Source organism: Caloenas nicobarica, chromosome 12 (genome assembly GCF_036013445.1).
Source record: "Caloenas nicobarica isolate bCalNic1 chromosome 12, bCalNic1.hap1, whole genome shotgun sequence".
Taxonomy (NCBI): domain Eukaryota; kingdom Metazoa; phylum Chordata; class Aves; order Columbiformes; family Columbidae; genus Caloenas; species Caloenas nicobarica.
The window spans coordinates 16,028,225-16,052,614 of NC_088256.1; the positions used below are offsets into that span (position 1 = coordinate 16,028,225).

At 47.8% G+C, this 24,390-nt stretch overlaps 1 protein-coding gene across 1 annotated transcript in view; it reads left to right on the plus strand.

Annotated features, from left to right (window-relative positions):
* Positions 1-13,711: 13,711 nt before the first annotated feature.
* FHL1 (four and a half LIM domains 1) overlaps positions 13,712-24,390 on the plus strand; it is a 30,704-nt gene continuing 20,025 nt past the window's right edge. Inside the window, exon 1 of the mRNA XM_065643244.1 lies at positions 13,712-13,804. The gene's annotated coding sequence lies outside the window, so the exon portion shown is untranslated. The remainder of the gene's footprint in view (positions 13,805-24,390) is intronic.

The following is a 24,390-nucleotide window of genomic DNA, read 5'->3' on the forward strand; positions in this document are numbered from 1 at the left end:
CACAGCCCTGGGGCCACCCTCCCGTGTGGGAACAGGCGCTGGGGAGCGGAGAGACGCTGATGTCTGCTGAAAGCCGCTGCAGCTCCTGGGCTTCTCTGCAAGCAGCAAAACCCAGAGGCATCGCTACTGGATGTTTGCAAAAATCGAGCCTCCTAAGCTTTTGTGGGCTTTTCTTTCTCGTGGTTTTGTTGAATTTGGGCTCGTGGCGACGGCTCTGCCATCCTTTGGAGGTGATTGTGCCCTCTGTTTGCTGTCTGTACCCTAGTTTTGGTGCTATGGGCTGTCGGAGCAGCTGAAGAGGTTTGTTGTTTAAATGCTTTATGATTCTTCAGTACAGAGGGCACCTCCAAAACTTCAGGAATCTGTTTTTGAAGGCTTTGACTCACAAAGGAGAACCTTCATCTTTTGAATGGAAGAAGGGACGAGGCAGATCGCTGCATTCTCTGGGGAGGGGACTTGCACCACAGGTAGGTGTGCAGAGCCACCGCTTGCTGAATAGTCCCCATTTTATTCTGTTCAGTTCAAGCTGATGAGATACAGCTTTCAGTCAAGCTACCGTACCACCTGGCCACGCTCATGTGGGGATCAGTAAAGTGCTGGGAAATGGGCCAATGCTGGGTATCTACAGCCTAAAAAAGAAAATAAAATAAAAATAAATTCACAGGACTGTTTTCAGAGGAATCCTGTATTCTCATACCCAAGGCACAGACAGCCCCACACACTTGGTCTTCCAGCTCCATATCATGCTGGGGAAGCGTTTATGTGAGGTGAAAGTTAAAAAGTAGCAAGCTTTTGATTCTTCTTGCTTTCTCATTGCGGCCTGCAAGAAGCTCTTGTCCTCCCTGGGTCCTCTAGATGGCAATATTGGGAAGGACAGTCATTGTCCATCACCGCCGTGTCCCTGCAGGTCCAGGCCGCGCAGAGGTTGCCAGCCCACCCCTGCTCCAGGGACCCTCTCCAGCCCCTGCCATGCTCACCAGCCCTGACACACGACCCAGCTCAAGCTTTTATCTGCAGAAAGGAGAAGAGACCCTGTTGCAACACCAACTGGTCTCACACCCTGCGTCCCTTCGCAGAAGCCACCACCTTCTCAAACACCCAGGAGCCTGGAGGCAGCTGAGGTGATCTTCTGCTCAGAGACTGTACATCTGCCCTGCATCTTGCTTTCCACTTTAAGACCAGCTGCTTGTTGGCTTTTCTCTTTTTAATTTTTTTTTCTTTTCCCCTATTAGGCTTTCAGGATCAGGAGTTTAAGGCCTAGTGGTCACAGGCTGGTTGCAGAATCATTTTTAGCCCCTCAGAGAGGAGCTACAGCCCTTGCTGGAGCTGCTAACAAGAATCAGAGGTGGTTCAAACCCCCCCACAGCATCAAGCCTGCAAGAGCACATTCTTCCATGGTGCTCCTTGTTCCAGGCTCCCCAGCTCAGGCATCACCCGGGCTTTAAGCCGTTCCTAGCACTGGAAGCTGCTGTCATCTGCAGCCAATTTGTGGTCACGATGGCTGTTTGCACTGTTGCAAGAGGACTTTTCTCTCTGCTTGGCACCTGCTCGTCACAGCCCCAAAACAGTGTTTGTCACCAGATGTGGGGAGTGTTCTGGAGAAAATATCTTGGCGAGATTAAGAAAGAAGGTGGGCGTGGAGGTGCCTTGTGGATGCTAGTGAGCCCAAATATAGTCTTATAATACTAAATTGCAAAAAGTCTTTTGGCCACATGTGTCTGTGATTGGAGACTAATTGGAAGACGAAGCAAGTAAAAGACAAATAAAGAACTGGTGTCCTTGCTGACAATCATAACAAAATCTGCCAACCCAATGAGAGAACCCAGAGGCCATGGGGAGTATTTGTGTACTGTGTCCAGTGCAAGCGTAGCAACACTGCCCAGTGCAAACACTGCGTGCCCGCCGCTTTCCATCTCTTCTGCTCTCTGCTGAGCTGGGGGTGATGTGGGTGTCAATATAAAGGCATTTATAACTCACCTGGTGCCTTCAGCCACATTAACATCAGAAGCTACTTTGCACCTTGCTGGGAGGAGCAGCACTGGGGACAATCTGGCTCCCAGTACCCTGATTGCTCTACCATGGCTAAAAGGAGAGCAGCACAGCAACGCGGTGGGACTGATGCCTCTGGAGGCTCCTGGCCTTCGGAAAAGCCTGGTAAGTAGTAAGGCAAAGCCTTGGTGTGTTGGCCACTGCAGAGGTGAGATGTCAGGGGTGAGTCTGTGACTGGAGAGCCCAAAGCTGGGGAAAAGCAGAATTTCAGCCCGTCACTGTTCAGTGTTGCAGGATGGTACCAAAGGTGTGCCAAGGTCTCAGAGTGGAGCAGAGTGCGCTCTGGAGTTGGCTCTGGAGCATGTTACTTCGGGACATGCAGCCCTCACAGTGCCCATATTGGTGCTTTTCCTTACTCCAGCCCATGCTGGGCACTTTAAGCCTGGGTCAGAGGCTATAAGATCCCTTAAAGACTGCAGGAGACTCTGTACGGTTCAGGGCTCTGGGGTAGTAGAGCCTTGAATTTGTTGTCCAATATTTAGACATGCATATATACAAAAGGATTTGGTCTTTATTAATTGGCCTTTCCTAGGAAATTCCAGCAGCTGTCCTTCTCCAAGGGGTGCCAGCGATGCTCCAGCCCCAAGGAGTCCATATAAGGTTGCAATCTCCTAACCCCGTGTGTTTCGCAGAATAGTGTGGTCATAGCTACTTTTAAGGATACGTGTGAACATTGCTGCCCTTCGTGTATGCATAAGCTCCCAGGAATGCAGACAAAGATAAAAAGTGTATAAATTAAAGCTGTCGGCTTCATGCAGCATGTCTGCTCTTCTACCCGCAGCAACAAGGTTAGTTAGTCTAGCCTAACCACTGTGCTGAGCTGGGAAGGCACCACGGTGCAAAGGATGCTTTGGGAATAGGAAAATACCAACTAGCCGAGCATCAAAGCATTTTGCAGTGTAGATGTACCTAGGCTGGGTGAGCAGCAGAAATATTTTCCCTTCCCCTTCTTCCTCCCATAAGCAAAGCTAAACTACAGCCCAGAGCTGCAGGTACCCAGCAGCTGCCTCTGAGTTCTTTTTGTTCGTAAGGGACTTCTGTGTCCTGCATTCTGCCTGATTCTTCTGCCAGGGACATCTTCCCCCTCCTCCTCCTCTTCTCTGTTTTTGTGGTGTGGTGTCCCCTGCCCATGACTGGCTCCTGCTCTGTTCATTCTCCAGACACAGCAAGAGGAGTTTTTGACCCCCTCAGTGCTGATAGCAGTTAATGTCCTATAACCCACTGACCTCTTCCCCCATGCCAGCTGCAACCCTTTTGCCTGATTTAGGATGAGCTCATCACGGAAAATTAGTGATGGGAGCCACAGTAGAGTAGGCATGTTCTGCACCTGCATCCCACCTACAGCATCTCCCTTACCTGCCCTGTGGCACTGGCCTGTACCAAAATCCACCTTTTCTGCTTAGTACCTTCCTGGGCATAACTCTAAAGACAGCTAAGGACAGTATGTCTCCTACATCCCTGCAGCATCCTCATTCTCCGCTGTGCCTTGAAGTGTCTCGTTTGATGATGGATGGCTAAATCTGCTCTTCTGTGATACGGCTTCCGCCTAAAGCTCCCAGAGGTACAAGAGGCAGGAGAACAACAGATGCAGCATTGCTTTCTTTTCCCAGGTGGTTAATATTAATCACTAGTCTTTTGGATGTGTTGTGTGAATTCTTCCAGCCTCTGAAGCTTTTGAGATCTGTAATAAGAGGGAATTGGAAATGCCTCTGGATCTCAGTGACAGAAGGGCCAGATTTAATACAAACTTCTTCCCTTCTCTAGATACTCTGTCATATTGTTTAGTTTTGGAATAGACATGGATATTTGAAAGCTGTTTAGCTAAATTGCATCTCGTTGAGTGGTGTCAGGTGACTACTTGCATTGGTCCCAAATTCTGAAGGTGGAAAATCAAGGATTCCTGTGACGAGGCACATCAAGTGATACAACACTGCAGATGCACAAGGTATGTCTGGGTTATGTTTCCCACCCTGAAACTCCAGAGCTGTATCTGCTGCTCACATGAGAATGTCCAAACTGTTACAAAAGGCAAACGAATTTCCCTTGTGACTTCGTTTCTGCTCTGTATGGTCTGGTTCACCAGCTGGAGATTTGTTGCTGAGATATTTGCTGTCGATAAAATGCCTTAGCGCTGGGTCAGATGCCTTAAAGGGCTGAATGCTATTGTCCTGCTAGAGAGAAGCCAGCACCATTTGGCACAGTTACATGGCTAAACTCAGCTCCCATCAGTGACTCGTTGCTTCAGCTGGAATCTTGTCTGTGCTCTGATGGCAGAGCTGATAATGGACCGATGGCACTCGTGACAAGGGTGTAGGGGTTGAGAGAAAAAAAAAAAAATCCCTGGAAAAAATGCATCATCCTGGCTTTACAGATATTTAATTTGAGCTTCCATAGCCAGCACCGAGCCTCAGCGATGCTTGCAAGGCTGGATTTCGCTGCCCTAAGGAGGAGATCCCAGGTGGGGGTCAGGCTGTCATGCCCAGGGGCATCGCAGCAGTTGCGTTTGCAGCAGCGCAGAGCTGGACGGGGTGCCAGGCTCTGCTGATCCAGGGAGTGACACGGCAAATCTAACACTGCAGGGGCACCAAGATCGGAGAAGGATGCATTCGCACCCTTGAGCCGGGAAGAGGAGTAACCACTGGCTTCCCTGCAAGTGGATCCGACCTCAGACACTGAGAAGTTGGGGATTATGATCCAGATGAAAGTCCTGGGCCACAACAAGTGGGACAGTTAATACCTGGACTTCTGTGGCTGGCTGTGCCCCTGATGCAGCAGAATGAGTAAAGCCGAGGTGCGGTGTGTAAATATTTATAACCCAGTTACCAGGTTTCGCGTTTGGCCGGTCCCTCTTGGCTCCTGCTGCTTGATGTTTGTGGCTCTGAGTTGCCAAGGACACTCGCAGGGTTGCTCAAGGGGCAGAAACCTCTCTGAAGGGAGCCAGGGACGTTGCTGCGGCTCTTCTACAAGGCAACAGGGCCAGCGTGGCAGCGCCCGGAGCACCAGCCGACTGGTTTTGGCAGTGAGATCTGGCTCTGGCTGCTGTCCCACCACAGCAGCACCCACTGCACCCACCCAGCCCCTGCGTCCCAGCAGCTCTGGGAAGGGACACAAGGCACTGAAGAGCCCCCAAAACTCAGTCTGGCACCGTTTTCCTCGTGGGGAATGGCTCCGTCAGCCCTCACTGCAGTGTGTTGCTCTCCTGAGAGAGCTTCGGTCATCAAAATCTAAACAGCCTCTGCAGAACTCTCACATTCTTCCTCAGATCCAGCATCTTTAATGTCAAATATTTTTTCCCCGCAGTTGGTTCAGTTGCTTCTTCTGTTCCCAATCCTCACTTGAGCTGCTGAGAGGAAAAAAAATCTCAATCTCTTTTTACTGAGGATATTTATTTCAGTTTGGAAGTGGCAGGAAGACAGCTTCTCTATATCCATGCATATATCCGAGATCTTTCTCTTGGGTCTCTTTCAGCTTTGACTTCAAACCATCTTTAAATCACTTTTCTTCAGCAGAATTCAGCAAAGAAGTGAGCGCTCTCATTTTCGTGTAAGAAATGATTCCCAGAAAACTTGGTTTGAACCAAAGAGAACACATCCGTGCTCCCTTTGTGCCAACTGAACTGAATCAGCTGCAAATCCCATCTGAACGGGAAGGAGAGCAAAAGTCCAGCAGAGTCGAATCTCCTCCAGAGCCGGGTATCATGTCTAAAATCTTATGGTAGAGAAAGCTGCCCGACAGCTATTTACTGCAGCTCCTTCAGCACACTGAGCTCAGGAAATTGCATTCATAATTTCCTTAGTGCCAAACAGTTTGTAATTTTCCCATGACTATTGCTTTTTTTGTTGTTTGTGAAACAAAGCCTTGGAAAAGCACACACAGATTTACTTTTTGCCTAACTATGAAGCTAACACGAAGTGTATAGTTTAAGGGGATACTGTTCACTTGATTTGTTTGACATAGGAAATTAAAAAATTGTTTGGCATAGGGAATTAAAAAATCCCAACCTTATATGTCACTAAGCCTTCTGTAAATAGCTGTGTAATTTTAATACAAGCTTTTTTAGCAAAGGGAAAATTGCTCTTACAGATAAAGTAAAAATGCTCCTATAGCCAGTTCTGCCAGACACCAGGAGCAAACAGAAAAAGCAGAAAGGTGTGATCTGGCTGTTCTGTGTTATCGTCAGCGTGGGCATGAGTCGTAAGTATTAATATGATTCCCAGTGTGTTTATATACAAGGAAAGGACTTGACTCTGTCTTAGCCAGAGGCACTTGGGTCTGGTGAGCTGGATCCGTGGTCACATCCGTGTCCTTGGACAAGCTGCTTCATTCTCCACTTTGCCCCTGGGGCAGCCATGGGCGCCATGGGGGACGGTATAGGTTGGTACCAAATTTAAGCCTCTGCATAACTTCAGATACCATTAGCTATCTTAGTAAATAAGACTTTCACCAGCATTAATTGTGAGTCACACCAAATCACTAGGCAAAGAGCCAGCAGAATGTTTATTAAGACTCCCCAGCTTGAGGCTTTTCATTCAAAGGGATGTGGCCACGCTGAGAGCGGGGGGTGGAGGGGCTGGGGTGCGACCCCCGTGTCCCATTCCATGTCTGAGCAGGGCTGTGGTGGCAGAGGAGGTTTGGAGGCATTCTTTGCCGTGATGCCACGTCTCCAGCTCTGCTTTTTGAACCTGAATCTTCTCTACAGGGAGCTTTTATGTCTGAAAGCTTATCCTCTTTCTACCTGTCTGCTGTCGTGGCAAAGCTTGCATTTTAAACAGAATTCATGCCACTCAGAGACTTTGATAACACACCTCCCTAGGAAACATGTGGAAAGAAGAAAATTGCTATTATATCTTTTTGTACAGATGTGAACCCGAGGCACTGTGAGACAGGTGAACCCCTCCAGCCTGGCGATGTGGACAGGGCGAAGTCAGCCCCAAACCAGCCCAGCAAGGGGCTGCAGGCGCCCAGCACAAATGCTCCTTTCTGGAGTATGTGCCCAGCATAGCCAGCAGCCCCAGAGCCGGGCAGGTAGCGCCTGAGGGATCAGTGTTACGTGATTCAGCCAAAGTCAAACAAGAATCTTGTACCAGGATGAAGAATTTAATTTTGGTTCCCTGAGCTGTAGGCTGATGCTGTAAGTCCCAGCCCATCCTCCGCCTATCACTTCTCATGTTCATTGCAAACATCTAATCTGCTTGCATGTGTTTCTTCATGGTCCTCAGCTTTCTAATTGATTTGATTTTAGCTGCAGACTCAAGCAAAATTAAATTTGTCATGCTTCAAAAACCTCCTCTGCTATTAAACCACTTATTTTACTTATGTTACCCTGTGGGTACGTTGAATTATTTTTTTTTTCCTGAGACTAAAATCTAAAGCTAAAATTAATAAAGGAGTCTAATTTCAGTCTGATGCCTGGAAGCCATCTTTTAAATCTGGAATATGAAAATCCTGGTGAGTCTGACACCAACGAAAAAGACCACTGTTAGGGTAATTATGTATAGTAAGATAAATATGTTTTAGGTGTCCATAACACATAGCTTCACAAATTCCCTTGCTATGTTAAAAGTAAAACCTTATATTATACCATCACTTTGCCTCACTGCTATTAGTATCCTTTGCTTAATGTCTTTGGATATGTATCTACCCGGTAACTGATAACTGATAAAGACCAAGCTGAGCAGCAAATAAAGACCAAGAACCAAACCTTGTCTCATATTTTATCTTTTTTACTTATGCAAATACTCAAATATTTGAAGGATTTCAGTTTTGTTAAACGGCTGGAAGGGCCAAAGTCTGGAGACACTTAAGCAAGTTGTGACCCAGCAGTTGTTGAAATCAATGGAAACTTGATTTCAGCAGACAGTGGCTGAAAAATTTTAGTCATAGCAGGAGTACAGCAGGAGCAAAGTGATTTGTTTGCCCAGACTATTCCCCATGCTTCAGTTTGTGGGCTCAGCTCAGGATTAGACAGGGTTTACACAAACCATGAGACCAGACGGGGCTTCAGCAGGCAGCGGGAATGGCAGTGGCACCCAGCGTACGAATGCGGACGGAAATGCCGGGGTTCAAATGACCGTGGAGCAGAAAACCTCAAGTCCTACCCTTGGCAGAAAACTCGGTGTGTTTGAATAACCCCCTGCGGACTGCAGATAAAGAGCTGTGACCGCTGCCAGCATTCCTTGAAAACTGATATTGTCGCTGGAAAGATGGTTGGAAACCTTAGTTTCTGTTGCCTTTTCAAAATGTAGCCTTGCTGGGGCCGGAGACTCAACAGATGGGTGCATTTTTGCGGGGCCCTGGTACATCATATTTATAAATGGGAGTCACCTTTGTAATTTTCCATGCACGGGAGGAGCAACTTGTACCAGCAGAAGCATTTTGGCCTCTGCCAAAGGACACCAGGAGGGCTGACGCGGCTGCTCCTCTTGATCTGATAGCTGAGCCATCCCTGCAGCTGCTTTTTAAAGGTGGGAACAGTCTCTAGCTCAATCCTCTCTCAGTATGTGGATTCCAGTGTCACTCAGGAAAAGCCGAGTAGCAGTGATGCCTCGAATAACCCAGTCACTGTAATTGCTCATGGGCTTATTTGATAGCAGACTTTCAGCAGGTGATCGTCCAGTTTTTGGAAATCTCTTTTGATCTGTTGATCCAGGTTTGCTGATGGTATCATAGGGCTATGCTACAGACATATTTTGACACTAAATGGTAGAAAGCTGAGTAGCTTTATGCATGTCATCCAATACAACCACAGCCCTCTGTTGTGTGTCTCTGTTTTGCCCACTAAATCCAGGAGAACTTCCTATTTCATCCTTTGCTGGTTTACACAGCCACCAGTGAAGACAGATCCACTGATGCCGCTCAGCAGCAATTTAACCCCTCACTCCCATGCGTGTGTATGATTTCAAAACCACACTGATAGGAAGAATTACAGTGGATGCAAAGACGGAGAGCTGACTGATGCCTGTTTTTTGCAGAGGTGTGCTTGGCAGCCTGGCTGCTCCCCACTGAGCATCACAGCTCCCCTGCAGTACACCGCCGACAGATTGTGATGCTCTCGTTTGCATCAACTTGGAAAGCAGCACCTCCTGTGTTTAAACTCCATGGAAAAAGGGTTTACATCACTAATGTTTTAACCACACCATTATAAACCCCCCCCCAGCCCCACCCTCACTTACTCCCCATGAGGAATGACTCTGACAGTTTCAGCTTTTCTGTTACTTTGCCTGCCTGGAGACTTTTTGCTAATGGCCTACGAGGTAATTAACCACTCGCAGATGAGCCCCAGCTGCCTGCAGGGTGGGGGTTTGTTTTGGCCACAAGTTATCCCTCCAGGCAACAAAATGGTGGGATGATTCAGAGGGCTGGAGATTTGCTGTATGTCTTTCCTTGTTTTTCTTTCTTTTTCCCACCCCTACTTTTCTCTTGGAACACCTCACTGCAGGACACTCTGTCTCCCTCCCTGCCTCTGGGGCTAAAAACAGCCTTCAGAGAACACAGAGGATGGCTTGAGGAGTGAGGGATCAGCTTTGCAACACAACTCTTTTCCTTCCAGTTTTTCATCCAGGAGCCCTGTGTGGGTCATGGGTGCTTTATATGCCATTGGGAAAACAACCAGCCCAAGACAGGGCATGATTCTGGCTTCCACATGGAGTCATGGACAGTCAAATAGACACTGTGGGAGCAGCATGGGAGCACCCAGCACGCGTGGCTGCCTCTGCCAGGAAGGTTTCCCATTCTTGGAGGCTGGTGGGAGGGGGTGGTTGTGTCTATACAAAGTCTATCAATTAGGCAAATAATGTGGCAGCGACCTCAGGGAATCGGTGCGGATGAAGGGTGATAAGGTTCATGATGGTGCCTTGTCCCCAGAATGGCTGTGTCCCTCAGACTGCAGTCCTGGAAGGAAAGAAAGAGCCCATCCTGGCTGTTTTGGACAAAGGGGCAATGTTACTTGTGGGAAAGGAGGTGTGAGCGGAGGGGGTTAATGAGGGCGAGTGGTAATTGCCCTCACCTGGAGCTGAGGAGGGATGGGGCAGCTTTGTGCATGGGGGAGAGAGCAGGGGGGCTCCGAAGGGCTGTGTGGGGAGGTTGTCCCTGCTGGTGTGGAGAGCAGCTGTGGCTCTTTGTGGTCATGATGTCCCACAGACCACAGGTGAGTGTCATGTCCCCTCACATGGGCTGGTCGATACCACTGTCAGACCTGGCCTGGGCACACCATGTGTGGGGTGGAAATGGCATGTGGAAACCAGGAGGGCAGCCAAGCCCACCCAAGGGGCACCTGAACCTCATTTTGCATGAACTCACCCTGAAAAATGCGCATGGCTTCCTTCTACAGAGCATCAACTTGCAAAACTGGGCTCCGCTGTGTGGAAGACTTTCCTCCTCCTGTGACTGCAGAGTGATTTAATGAAAACAGCGTGGAGGCCTGAAGGATCGTGCAAAACACGTCTCTTCTCACCGGTATGGACAAGCCCATGCTCTGAGGTGAGCCCTTTGCTTTGGGGTAGTGTCCTGCCCCGTGGGGCTTCTTGCAGAGTGCTTGGCTGCAGAGTAGCCTCCCTGCACAGCTCTACAAGCTCCACTGTTTCCAAATAAAGTTTCCTAGCCCTTATATTTGAGTGAGTAATTCAGCTGACTTGGTTTTAAGTGCTTCTGCTCATAGTTCATTTTGTTTGCATAACTAGTCAAGGATATATCGGACATCGGAGTCCTTTATTTTTGCTTTTAAATTTATTGTGTTTGCCAAAAATCAATGTGCACAGTAACTGATTATATTCCTAAGCAAGCAATGGTGATAGCATGGGGTTGACTCAGGGTTGTCTCAATGCTTTGAAATGAGTTGTGTCATTCTTGAAGTTTATTCTTGTTTAATCCAATGCTTTGGCAGAAGTTTTTATAGCGCTATATTGTATCTGTAATATGGCAATGCCCGAGTGCCTTTTCCTTGACTCTAGTTGCGTGCTGTCCTTGCTCTCTAAATCATAGCCTGTTCTTTTCCAAACAGAATAAAGCTGCTGTTGTATGAGGTTAAGGGTGCTTAAATTCTTCTCTGTCAGGTACACTGGTCACTTTAAGTCTGCAGATTTAAGTCCAATCCTGCAAACACTCACTTGCTGTTAGGAGCAGCAATACTGAAGATGGGGTAGCATAGTTGCTCTGTGCCGTGTGCCTTTGCAGAACTTTATTTTGTGGATTTTTCTGGACGTGACTTTGTGCCCATGGGACTGGCTGAGGAAGCCAAAGGGGATCTGGAGGATGGAGCAAGTGTAGGATCAGGCCTTGAGCTACAATCCAAGTAGAGCAATGAGTTGCTCAAGTAACAACTCACTCTGCTGTAATCAGTGAGAGGCATATTAAATAGATCAATTTGTTATGTAGCTGCTACACTATTCAGCCGACAGACATTGCCTTAGAGTTGTTTTTGATGGTAGCTGGTGTTTGGGATTTAGCAGTGAAAACTCGAGTTTGTATGTAGAAGGCATCTAATATTTTAAACAAGAGGCAGAGGATCATGACGGTAGCCTGATGATGCTTCCTGCAGATATAGGATGCTTGTTATGCTGCTGGTGACCTGCAGGTACCTGCCATTGGGCTTATTGGCTTACTAGGGCACTCATGCTTCTCCAGGATGTACAACAAAGTCGTGCTCCTCCAAGATCCATCTGTGTAGATGAGGTTCTCAGGGACATGGTTTAGAGGTGGACTTGGCAGTGTTGGGTTAATGGTTGGACTTAGTGATCTTTAAAGCTCTTTTCCAACCAAAATGATTCTATGCATTAGGGACAGTCCTCAAATACTCCTGTGGTGGCGGGGGCACCGACTGGTCTCTTGTGAAGGGGCATTAACTAAGCTCCACCAGTACAGGTGCTCCTGGACCCTTGTTAATCCCATGTATTCCTGCTTACTGCCAGAAGAAGGAAGGTTCCTTCCGTTGAAGGAACAAACCCTGCAAGAGGCGGCTGCAGAGTAACTTGCCCCAGTGACATTTTCCTACAGCTGTGCAACGCCTGTTTTGTCTTTATATCCCAGCACTCTACGGTTCGTGCTTCTCCTGGAGCTCTCAGCTTGATTTATCTAATTGGAAATGTTCTGTCTGAATGTTCCCATTCTTGAGAGGGTTTGGCCTCTGTGATTTCATATGAGTCCTGGAGCTTTGCAGCTGCAGTCACACAAGCAATATCATACTTTGGGAGCGGGGGGCTTTTGCTAATGTGCTTGTTGGTCTGATTGCTGGTTACAGACAGCTATGAGAGAAAAGCTGTTTCTGAGGATAACTAAGTTTTATGCTTCTTGGGAGAGCTGTTGGAAAAAGAAGCTGGAAATGGGTATTTGGATTCCTTTGAAAAACAAATGTAAACTTCAGTCCATAATGATAAATAATGTTGGTCTTTCACATCTGTATTTTAGGCATGCCTAAAGTTGCTCTTGGCAAGTGGTGACAGTCTGAGCCTTGAACCTTAAGGCAACCCAATGTTCTCATCCCTGCTAGGAATGTTGTTAATATGGACGATGGGGTGTTGGAAGAATCTGTGGGATTTACCTGTTGGAAGAACGGAGGTACACAGAAATACAATTGTATTTGTAAAGAGAGTGTTTGCTCTCATGCAATGTTTTTGTTTTACTAAACAAACACAAATTCCTTGGTCCAAGTATAATGATGTGCTTTCCAGGGAAGCTGGTGATGTATCCAGCATCCCCACCAGGATGTGCAGCCTCTCCCACCATTAGTCAGAAGCTCTGTGCATCTCCAAGGCATCACAAAAGCCTATTTTAGTGCAAAAGATCCAACCCAAGCACCTTCTGTTAAAACCCAAACTAGCGTACTTGCCGGACCACATATCCAATAGCAGAAGCATGGAAGAAAGTGGGACAAACTTGGAAGATGAAAGAGCAGAAAAAAAAAATGGGACAAGGGATGGAGAAAGGAGGCGGGGGGGTGGGGGGTGGGAGGGAGAACAGACTTGAATGTTCTCAGATTTGCCTGGTGTAGTGCAGCACAGATTTGTTTAAAAATAGGAACAACTTGCTACCTGAATAGTCCTTTTTCTCATGTCTGCTTTGAAGAAAGTACTCTTCTTTTCGCATAATTTTTGCTGTGCTCTCTTCAGCTGGGTTCCTTCCTTCCCTGCAGGCTGCTAACCTGAAACACACCCCTTCTGTTTGTTTTCTGTCCTGGAAATTCTGTCTATGAACAACAGAGCCGCCCAGAAAAGCTTTAGCTTCGGGACAGGGCAGCTTGGACAGGACGGGAGGCTGACAACAAATCCCCCCACAAACAGCTTTTGTTTGTGCCACACTTGTCTTGCATGAAACGGTCTGGTAGTGCAGCTCCAAGCACTTTGGGGGTAGCAGGGCTTGGCTCAGCCCGCTGAGTCCCATGGGTCCCAGTAACAGCGCTTTGCAATTGGGGGGACGCAGGGCAACAGGTCTGCTGGAGAAGTGCTGCCTCCAGTTGGGTTTTCCCCCCATGGACTGTGTGGGGACCCTGGGAGGAGCAGGCTGTCCCCCCTTCCAGCTGCTCCCTGGGCAGGAACCGTGCTATTGGCTGGACTAATTTTTTTTTTTTTTTCTTTTGAAACGCGCCTCCCTGCTATAAGTGGCAAAGCAGCCGCTGTCCTGCCAGCTGGACACCCCAGCCCAGCCACACTGCCCCTGGACCGACGTTCGCCCACATCCGTCCCACCAACGCGGAGGTGCCGAGCGGAGCTGGGTCCATCCCTTCCCTCCTCCCGGCAGCAGCTCCCGGGCTCTCCGGCAGCCAGTAAGCACATTCCGCTGTCTCTCGCGCTCGAGCATCCCCTTGCCAGGCAGGGCAGGGATCATTTCAGCATCCCGTGCTTTGCAGATCTTCGGATTTTTAGGGCTGGGTCTTTTCTCTGCCTTGTGACTGCTCTGCTGGGGAAGGGTTTGTGAGTGCGGGGCTGGGGAAACGGGAAGCCTGTGGGTGTACGATGTACTTCTAAACCAGTCTCTCTAGCAAGCAGTTTCCTTGTGGATCACTGAGTTAAAAGAGGTAGTTTCTGAGGTTATAGGGTGTTTTGCAGGTGGGATTTACTTAAATTCTTGCTTCTGATTTCTCTTGCATCCTCTTCTTCTGATACACGTGTTTTCTTCTGGAAAGTGGTGGCTTTTAAAGTACGGGCAGCCACTGGGGTATAAATACAGGTATAAATTTATCTTTGCTTTGCAGCCAAGGGGGTGTTTGGGGAGTGTTTGCAGTGGTACAGAGCCGTGTAAGAACTGGCAGCCGTGTGTTTTCCTGGGCAGGTGATCAGAAGTGCTTGTTTGAATTTCTTAATGACAGCTGGGGAGGAAATAGCTAAAGCAGTGGCTGTTTTTTGTGGGCTCTCAGGTGATGTGATGCTCTTGGAAAGTGGGGATTGATACCCTCTGAATTGTGGGAGCCGGCTGGCAGTAACAGAATCGGGAATAGGGAAATGCAAGCTTGTACCTAATAGTTATTACATCTTCCTCTTTAATTCTGTATTACGGAATACCGGGCAGTTGCAGAGTGTCTGACAAGCCACACTTGCAGCTCTCCCCATGTGAATGCAAACACCTTTATCTTCATACAAATACTGCACTCCATATCTATCTAGATTTGTGGAATCACTTGCATGAGTGAAAACTAGTCACACATGTGTTTGCAAGACGGGTGTTTCTGTCATTGATATTTTCTTTAGTAACTGGTCGAAAGATAAGTTAATGTGTGTGACTCTGGTCCAGTTCGTGTTGTGTAAGCATGAGCTAATCTGTGGTTTAGAAATTGATTTGTCTGCTTTTTAAATCACTGAAATCTAGCACTTGAAAGGGGGGGAAATGATTAAAACAATCCACATAACAATTAGTCTTTTACCTTGTTTTGAGAGGAAGAGTGGGGTTTTTTTTTTTGAAAAAAACAACAAAAAGCTTCCAAAAGGAAACTGATTAAATTCTTAAGCCATGACGTACAAAGCAAATCACTGATCAAGCAACCAAATATGGCTTAAAATTTAAACTTTATTTTTTAATGATAAAAGCATTCACATAGTTCACTTCAGTGACAACACCCTCCTGTTTTCTCACCTCCCTCTCACTGCAGCATTCTGGAGTACAAACCAGTTCTTAATTTCTCCTTAAAGAGTTCAGTATAAAAAAAAAAATCTTTCTTGAATAATACCTGCTAGAAAAATGTGGGTTAAGTGTTTTGAGCCTAATACCACAAGTGCAAAAAAATTGCTCAGATTTTGGACTGAGGCTCTGAGGAACCTGTTCTGGGCTGGGATTTTACAGCTGGTTTCTGACTTGCGCTGTTTTTGGGGAATTCTGGCTGGGGGAGGTTTGCGGGACTGGGGTCTTGAAGTGTTTCAGACAGGAGAAGTTATTCCCTGCTGTGAGCGATGGCTTGCCTCCATGTATGCTGGTATGATTCTCTGCCTGGATGTAAATAATGGCAGCTATTCAAAGGAGGCAACATTTGGGGTACTCAAACACTTGAAAATAAACACTCCCTGGCCCATCTTGGCTGGCCTTTATTTCAGAAACAACCTTTCCATCGAACTGTACCATGAATGGAAAATACAGACATATGGTACGAAGCAGCTGGTGGGAGCCCTGTCAGGTCCCTGTTTGTTGTCCTTGAACAGGGGAACGATGCTGTAGGATGCACTTCATCTCTGATCTAAACCCACATCACATAACGTGACTTACAGTCCACACCCATTGCACTAGGAAATAACAAATCTTTCGGTAACTGCCCTCCAAGAAGCAACGTGCTTTCTTTTGTGTAATACTTATGTGAAAAGAAGGTTGTTGCATGTTGTAGAATATGCCACAGCCCTTTCTGTGCTGTGTGCATGCTGGTGGAAACTTGTGCTCCTTTGATGCAGTTCTTGGGTACCACGGCTGTGATGATTTTCCTCATCATCTTGGGAACACACACTTGCTGTCAGTATATGCAGGTCCTAGCCCTGGTTGGGAGCTGGGACATGGCTGAGACTTCTAGTGCTTCAGTGGAGACAACTAATGATGTAAGCCAGCAATAATACTGTCCCCTCAGCAGCAGTCTGTGTGAATTATGTCCTTTTAAGCTTACTCCCTGTCCAGCAGATACACTGGAGGGTTTAGGTGTCAATTCCTTAAAGAACCTTGGAAAATTCCTCTGATCTTTGCTGATGAGTCCACCCTATGTTTATCACTTTCCCTTTTTGTGGTGCTGCTTAGACCTGGAGTCCCAGTGGCATTACATGCAGCAAGGTAAACATCGCCACCAGCAGCACGCAAAGTTTGCTCAGGCTTTGGGGATGCTCCTATTAATAAATCAGAGCAGCTTCCTGGAGAGCAATGGGCAGGTTCTGGCTGGTGCCCGGCTTCCCCTGGGGCCACACCGAGATGCAGGTGTCACCAGCAGATGTGTGGAGGGCTGAGCCGGTGTCAGCCTCTCATCCTTGTGGTCCTCAGCTATCACCATCTTGTGACCTGCATGTGGGAGTGCAATAATGTCTGTACAATAAACCATTCTAAATCTGATCTGTGATTTTATTATAAAAAATGCATTGTAAGTACTTCAGCTTGACTCACTGGGATCTTTTTTCTTTTTTCTTTTTTTTTTTTTTCTTTGTTACAAAAGATGCAGACAGGAAGAGTAACAAAGCAGAAGTGTTTGAGATCAGACACTTCATGTCTGATTTTGGCAGAGGGAGTGTGGGAGGAAGAGAAGAGACCTCATGTTTCATTTAGATACTCTGGTTTGGAGAGGATTTGTAAGCAGATGGCTCTTGAGACACTGGGACTCTAAAGGCTTAAATGCTATTTATCTAAACGCATGCTTCCACTTCTGCAGCATGGCCTCAGAAGGACCGCGCCATATATTCTGGTTTCAGTTCTTCTACCCCAGAGTCCAGGCAAAACTCTGTCTGCAGCCGGGTGTAGGAGCAGAGGCGCTGGGGCTTCCCCGGGATTCAGCGGCAGGATGCAGCCCAATGTGTTTTGACTCCCTGCGGTGCTTTAACTGGGGCTTTTTGTAGATGGGCAGCGCAGAGCCAGCTGTGGGGATGTCACCCCAGCTGGCTTCTGCAGGGATGAATCAGAGCCAAGATGCTGAGGCTGGTCTGTGGTGAGCGTTTCTCCCTCCAAGCCCTCCGCCTGTGTCCAAAGGGAATGCGCAGGCTGAGCAATAATACTGAAGAAATTTGGGCTCTGAAATGATGTGCAATTTGGTGGGGTAAAGTCCCTTAAAGAAGGATTATGGTGCAGGGCACTAGTCCTGTGGTGTCTAGAGTCGGTCACAAAGTTGGATTAAGATGAGTTCTGCATGCTGGGTGGGTGCCGCTGAGCCTGGGGGTGGCTGCCAGGAAAACAGAGCCCTGTCCCAGCTTCTTGCCCTCGGTCACAGGGGATGTGGGTGCTGTGCATATCATGTGCTCACCCTGCCCAAGCCCGTAGCCGAAAAACCTCTTCTCCTACCAGAGACTGTCCCATTTGCTTCTCTAAGTATTTCCCACAAAGACTTTGCTCCAAGCTGCCATGTGGAAAGCCACACAAAAGCGTTCTCGGCGGGGCGGCGTTCACCCTCCCCACGTGTCCCTGCAGTGTGTGCTGAAGCAGAATTTGGCCCTTGATGCTTTCAGAACCGTTCAGGTGTGTGTGGTGCCAAGAATGCTGCCAGAGCAAATTGCTGCTGTCAGAGCAAGAGAAAGCGGTGTCGTCTGGGGAAGGGACGGGTGGATGCTCTTGTGCTTCTCCAGCTTTTTCATCTCCCTCTGAGGAAACAGCTTCTTCCCTCCTGGCAAATAGGGCTCATGTCCTGTGGCAGGATAGGGCTAAAATGACAGTTTAGGGCTCTGGAGCTATTCAAAAGCAAGGCAAGGATTGTGTTATAGCCACATGGGAATGGGATACACAGGGTCCTGAGGAAGCACTCTTTCAAAAAAGACCAAGTTAGAGTGCCTTGGAAAAAGCTGGAGAGCCAGGACAGGGTTCCTGACAGCAAGGGAGCTGCAGCCCAGGGTGCAAAGCCTGGTATTTTGCTGTGCGCCTGGCTGGAAACCTTAAGGCAGAAGTTACGCTATTGGTTTGGATGGTGTTGCATTATTTTTGTAAACAGGAAATTCAAAACCTCTTGACTTCATGTTGGTGTTTTCGGAAGACCCACTCGTTCCATGGTTGTGTCAGATCTTTTTTGTGTTTCTTGAGGTGAGCCTGGCAACTAATTTGGGATGTGTCTCTATCTTCTGCCTGCTTGGCAGAGCTGGCTATTTGGCACATGAGGAGACAGTCAGCAGCCATTAACTGTGAGGGACTAGAAGTGCTTGGATTTGGCTGCATTTGTGATCTGTTGGGATCAAATGCAGAATACCAGTTGCCACCCAGACCTCTCATGAAGAAAAGGAAAAAAACTTGTTTCAGGCAGTTGACTCCCTGCTGGGAACAAGAACTGCAGGGTGGCCTTTTGGCTTCCTTGTTTCTAGCAGCTTTCCACCCCTGGAAAGGGGAAACCAAACCAGAGTGGAAAAGAAGATACAAAATTTGCCCACAGGAGGCTGAATGACAGGTATAATAATTTGAACCAAAGGCTTCAGAGCCAGTTTACTCGTTGACCTGCAGAGCTACAGTGAAATGAGTCTGTTCTGGTGTCCCTACTGGGATGTAGATGGGAGGAAAACCGGGAGAAATAGGGGTTTGTTTGTTTGTGTGTGTGTGTTTGTTTGTTTTGTTGGTTTTGTTGTTGCTGTTGTGGTGGTGCCTTTTTTTTTTTTTTTTAAGATAAAAGCTTTCCCTCCTGGAAAATCCTCCCACTTGTCTTTAAGACATCGGAGACCTTAATGCTTTATGATGCTTTGAGATAGAGGGAGCTTCAAATCAAATGATGTCTGGCTCCAGTGGTGTCTATCTGCTGAAATGATGGGTTTAAGAGACCCGCTGTTAACAAGCAATTGTGTGTGCTAGACGAACTGAGTGACTCCTGTGGGGAGGCATGGTTGGTACAGACCTCTATGATACACTGATTTTGCTTCAAGCCAGCTTTAATACCAAAGTAGCTGCCCCAGCATGTGAGGGTTCATGTCTTACACCAGTGTTTAAGAAGCAGAGGACTTCAGAGCTTCTGGCTGAGCAAGAATTGCTCTCCACTGTTTTGCTTGGCCAGAGACAGTGAAAAATCCAGTCAGTCCTCCAGAACTCTGACTTACGAGCCAGTGTGCTGGATGTGCCTTTCTTCCTTTGCTGAGAAAAATAAAGTGGTTCATCACATAAAGTGGGTCCAACCCACAGTGGTTGTTAGTTGGTTTTCCTGCGGGGAATTGGCTCCCAGCTCTTCCTCAATGCCTTCATTGGGGAATATTCAGTTTTCACATGCTTCCAGTGGTCTCTGACCAAAGATGTCCTTAAGAGTAACTACAAAACCACCCTAAATATAGCTCCCCCATTGCTGATAGGATGCTGGGGTGGGAGAAAATACTGTACTTTCTTTTAAAGAAATGCCCCAAGTTGTGGGAACCATTCTGACTTGGCAGGCTACTTGCAAGGCATTTGCTATTTGTTTAACTTGGGACTGGCTGCCCCTGGCAGTTGTTACCATCAGCCACCTTTCTTATCTGCTCTTTTCTATAATAAACATTGGAGCAAAGGTTTGGAATTAGTCACTTCTGAGGCACTGTCTGCCTTTCCAGCTTCTGTCTTACAATCTCATTTTTGGACTCTTGTGCCTTTTCCACTTCATTCTGTGCCTCTTGTCCCCCTTCTCGTTGCACTGACATAGCAAAGAGCTCTTTAAAATACCCCATAGGTGTGACATACCCCATAGGTGTGACATCCCCAGGACTATCTGCATCCCAGACATGCTGCCCTGGGACAGCTCTGTGCACTCATGCTGCTGCTGGGTACTACAGAGATTTTTCCAGCATGACTTACCTAATCCTGTGGATGGGCCGGATGAGTTGTTCTGGCTGACATCTCTTCAGACAAACACCCCGCGGAGGCAGCATCAAGATCCTGAGTGCATCCTGAAGGCCTGGCACCGTGTCCTGCTCTTTGGTACAGCATTAACCACGGGGCAGTAGGTGGTTTGAGGGAATGCAAAGGCAGACAGCATCTCCAGAAACACAGGGCTCTGTGGTCCTTGTTCAGAAATCTGAGTAATTCTGATTTGCTTCCACTTTAAAATTCCCCGGTCATCTCTAAGTGTCGTCTTCACCTGGTCTTGCCTCTGACAGTACTGTAGGAGAGGCAGTAATGAGCAGTCCAGGCTGCAAGAATCTCTCTCTGTCTCTGGTCTCCTCTCGCTTTAAAAATACACAGAGCTATATATTTCACTCAACACATGCAAATACTGTTTCCTATCTACCCTTGCTCTGCCGACTGAAAGCCAGTCACGCTTCCCTCCGGGACAGCCTGCCAGGTAAATGCCACTTGCTGTATAATGAATTTCAGTGCTGCCTCTGGAAACGGCCTGGGTGGCAGCATCGGAGCAGGACGGGAGAGGCACAAAGGCACTCGGTGGGGATGCAAATCTGTTCGGTTCTGTCCGAATTTGATTTGTTGGATGCACAAGCATGCCGTCCACCTCTTGCTGTAATCTTCCCAACTATCTTATATCAGTATCGCCATAATGATTTTTAGCTCAAAGTGGAAACTGACTCTGGATCTGTCTGTGTGGTGGGATGGGATACCTGTTTCAGCGGAAGATTGATTTGTGGCTGGAGAGGACTGCAGTGTCCCTCTGGTTATTCTGATGTGCTGGGGGAGGGTGACACCCATCCGGTGTCTGGGATGGCAGGAGGGTGCCATGCAGGGGCATCCCTGGTGTGTGTAAGCAAAGACCGTGCCTCACCACCCCCTTCTCGCAGTTTCACAATGTGGGAGTCTGGCCCAAAGTCAGCTTTCCCTCTGCCCTCCAGTGCCAACACAGCCCATCTCCATAGCAAAGCCCGTAAATACCATCCCCTGCGTGCTCGTACCCCAGGCTGTGTTGGTGCCATAATGTGGTAAAGCTCTCTGTGTACTTCACTAGCCACTGAAACAAACAACCAATAAATCTGTTATAAAGCAATGAGTAATTTGTTTTGGTTACCAGGGAGATCGCCAAGTGCAAATTCAACCTGAAATAGCGATGAGCTCATCCTCGCTGGAGCAGCCGGATGGAAAAGGAGCCAGCGCCAGAAATGCTGTCTGCTCCACCGACATTTGGATGCTGCGCGAGCCGTTGTGCCAGAGAGATTTTTGCCTTGCAAACAAGATTGAGCAGGGGATGGTGTGTGAAGCTGGTTGCTGATCCCAGTGTTTTGTAATTCCTGGAAGCATGATGGTGATGTTCCTGGTGGGCTGGGGAGCCCTGGAGGTGTGTTAAGGTGCTGTGGACACGGTCTCCTCTGCTGTCTCGCACCTCTTAGAAGCCCTTCCTGATGCAAGCAAGGATTGTGGGGAAAACCCAGATGCTTGACTTGTAGATAAGGACTAGTTTTACACAGCTGGTTAGATGGGTGTTTCTGGTGGGCAGAGCCTCTCCCCTGCTGCTGCTCCAGGGGCTGGAGCAAGGACTTGGAAAAACCTCACCCTCTTCTGCAACATACTTGGGGCAGGAGCTCAAAAATTTGTGCTCTGCTATTATTTCACCCAGAAGTGTTCCAAATTTAAACAAATCAAGGCTTGACTTTTGAAGGGCTGATGCTATGGGAGGATTCGGCAGCTTTGTCTGTCTGTCTGTCCATCCCTCCAGTTTCTCCCAGGAACAAGCCCACAGGTGACACTGGGTGACAGGAGGACCTGTGCTTGGACAGCCACTGCGGTCACCTCCTGCCCGGGCACAGCGAGCAGTGTGAGAGCAGCCACTGCAAGCAGAGAAATGGACTTTTTGTGCTCTGCCTGGGACGTGGAGGCTGGACTGGAAGGAGCTGGCATGGGGCTGCTGGCTGTGCCATGCTTGGTCTTTTTGGCAGCCTGGCCAAAAGGGGTCCAGGCAAAGCTCTGGGAGCATCCTGTACCTTTCTCTGCTAACGTGGAGATGTTTCCAGGTGTACTTGCATTGCATGAATTCATATTTTCTGAAGAAATAAAGTTTTTAACTACCGAAGTCTATCTGTAGGAGGAAGCACTGCCTGTCCCTCTGCACCAAGGTGCTACAGGGGGAGGCTCACAAAGGTGTGGCAGTGGTCTCTGCTTCTCCCTTTTCTTGGTTTTTGCTCCCCGTTGCTGAGTTATCAAATACATGAAATGATGTAGAAATAAATCACTGTATTGCCTGGCAGCTATCTTGACGAAGCAATGCATAAGCCACCTCCCAGTGGCCCACTGATGGATTTCACCAAATCTTTCAAGACATAGTTACCAGTGGGAAAAAAGCAGATAACAATTATCAGCAGCACAAATGCAGACAAAAGCAGAGCCCCTGAAATGTAATCCATGAACCTGCTCACATGACGTAAAAACACTTTTTAAAAAAAATCTATTAACATCTTGGCTTTCTGGAACAAGGGATGAAGGTTACATCTATAAAAAGGGCATTGGTTTCAGCAGGGTTATTTTTGTATTTTGGAAGTTTTTTATTATAATTTTACGAGGGTGGAGTGATTTGTCTCTATGTTCTTGCAAGTCCCTTCTAGGCCTGTGGGTGGATTTCTTCCAGCTCCTCTCCGGAGCCACTTGGGAAATGCTTTGGTGACACGACCGAGTCCCATCAATTCAGCCATCAGCGCTAGGGAAGGGCTTTATGAAACCTAATAGCTGGAGCGGTTTGGCATTTGAAAGAAGGCGATTTTAATGTGAAGAGTTATTACTGAGTGAGATTTTGGCAAAAGAGCCATGAGTTAACCTACATGTGTCTGCCTTTTAGAGCTGGCAGAGGGTCGGTAGTGTGCTCCGCGGTGTGCCTGGACCGTCCCAGTGCCTGGTTTTGAGTTGTGTGACTGCTGCACATCACAGCCCTGTGTCCTGCACCCACGCTGTCCGTAACCGAGCTGGCAGGCAGCTAACAAACCTACAAATGCCACCATGGCATTTTATCTTTTGCTTTCAGCAGCTCTTTGGAGATGAGGCATGGCACGTCTGACATGCGTCTGAACGATTTGCAAGTGATGTTGGATATTCCTGTGTCGCCTCTTTTCTGTGGGGTGGAGCAGTGCGTGTCAGTGTTTGGGGTTGGGACAGGCACCCCTGCAGGTCTGCGCTTACTCTGTTCCCCATGTCCTCCGCCAGCAGCATGTCCCCACCCCAGTGTTTCACCTCCTTCAAGGCATGTTTGCTTTTTGGCTGTTTCTGGGCAACAAAAACACTGCTGTGCTCTGCAGATCCTGGATTTGGCCAGGACCAAATCTAATCTTGCACAACCCTGGTACAAAGCAGGCAAGGCTTGCTACTGGGCTTGCTCTAGCGCAGCTGAGAAGAGAATTTGGCTCGAGAGGTGTAACTTTATCAAAGGGACAGCAGAGTCCCTGCTCTTGTAGGAAAAGTCCTCGGTGATTTGGAAGCCTCACCCTTTCCCCATTGTCCCGCAGCATTCCCAGCGGGACACGGGTGCTTGTGGGCTCTCATGCAATGCAGCTGCACAAGCTGGTTTCAAAAGAAAGCAAACCACTGTTTCACATCTGCTTTAGCTTTTTGACAGTTTTCTCTGGCACTCGTGTGCAATTAGCACTGCTTTTTTGTGACATAGAGCCGATCCTCTAATAGTTTTATTTGGACAGTAGTTTGACAGCTAGCAGGAATTGTATTGAGAGTAACTGTTTCTCTCTGCAGACTGTGTTACTCGTTGTCCCTGAATTTATTGTCTCACTGCTACTTGAAAAAGAAAACAAAATCATTTTCAGGCTTGGATCCAGCCACGGCGCGGAGGATGGCTTAATCAAACACATAAGTGATCGTACCAACTCCAGTTGGTTTATTTCCGTGTTTAAAATCAAGCACTCTTCTAAGTACCTTATTTTTCTTATTCCAATGTTTGTGGTTAATAAATGTAACAGGCCATAGACTTTGCCTGTTACTCCAACAGTGAGCACTGATAGAAGTGCTGTAATGTTCAGTGCTGCCGTGAGACCGTGGGTGGGAGCATGGGAGAGGAGAGGGGACCTCCTCTTGCCTCCGAACACCCCAGCCTGTCCCTGTGGATGTGGGGGATGAAGGTATTTGCTGTTTCAGCAAATGGGAGGCAAATTAAATTCAGCAGCATAAATAACATCACCTCCCTGTACTGCTTTGAGATGAACTGTCTCTTGCCGAGTATTAGTCTACTGATCTTAATATTTCCAAAGACAACAAAGCAACTGAAATTTTGCTAGGTTACCTGAAAACTAGAGTGGGAGGGTGTTGAGGGGAGGTGAATTCCTCTGCCTTGCTTTTTTACCTTCCCTTCTGAAAGAGCCTCCATCCTGCAGATGA